The 829-nt window shown below is 29.4% G+C and overlaps 1 long non-coding RNA gene across 1 annotated transcript in view; it reads right to left on the bottom strand.

Annotated features, from left to right (window-relative positions):
- The window catches only part of LOC136795198 (uncharacterized), a 17,729-nt gene extending 17,258 nt beyond the window's left edge, over positions 1-471 (bottom strand). Inside the window, exon 1 of the long non-coding RNA XR_010842767.1 lies at positions 389-471. This is a non-coding gene — a long non-coding RNA (uncharacterized lncRNA). The remainder of the gene's footprint in view (positions 1-388) is intronic.
- Positions 472-829: the final 358 nt, after the last annotated feature.

Below are 829 nucleotides of genomic sequence, written 5' to 3'. Positions count from 1 at the left end.
AAAAATACTACGAACAACTAAATTACTCTTGAGGTATCGTGTGGTTATAAATGAAATTACCTTATCCTCAACCAATCCTTGTTCGAATCTTCTGCTTCCTGGCCGTGATAGCCAAGCGCTTCCAATTCCATTCTTTTAAAATTAAAACACAATTATTACGCTTTTAAAAAATATACATTCCTAACTGTGATATATAGAAATTATTTTAACCTTACTATAGATGCATTTAAAATTAGTAAATAATTAAAGGTCTCATAAGACTATTTTTTTAGAGTCTTATGAGTAACAGAGATAACACTAAAAAAAGGAATTTACAGTAGAAATTTAAAAAATACTACGAACAACTAAAATTACTCTTCAGGAATCATATGCATAAAAATGAAATTACCTGTTCGTCGTACCCTCCTTGTCCGGATATGTATCCTCGTGGGGTGTAATGCCGAGTTCCACCGTTATATTGTCCATTCTTTTAAAATTAAAACATAATTATTACGTTTTTAAAAAATATACATTCCTAACTGTGATAAATAGAAATAATTTTAACCTTACTATAGGTGCACTTAAAATTAGTAAATAATTAAAGGTCTCTTAAGACTACTTTTTTAGAGTCTTATGAGTAACAGAGATAACACTAAAAAAAGGATCTTACAGTAAAAATTTAAAAAATACTACGAACAACTAAAATTACTCTTCAGGAATCATATAAATAAAAATGAAATTACCTGTTCGTCGTACCCTTCTTGTCCGGATATGTATCCTCGTGGGGTGTAATGGCGATTTCCACCGTTATACTGTCCATCCTTTTAAAATTAAAATACTATTCTTACAT

Source organism: Halyomorpha halys, unplaced genomic scaffold (genome assembly GCF_000696795.3).
Source record: "Halyomorpha halys isolate HHAL.00 unplaced genomic scaffold, Hhal_1.1 Scaffold1544.1, whole genome shotgun sequence".
In the NCBI taxonomy this organism is placed as follows: domain Eukaryota; kingdom Metazoa; phylum Arthropoda; class Insecta; order Hemiptera; family Pentatomidae; genus Halyomorpha; species Halyomorpha halys.
This window is presented reverse-complemented; position numbering and strand designations above follow the sequence as displayed.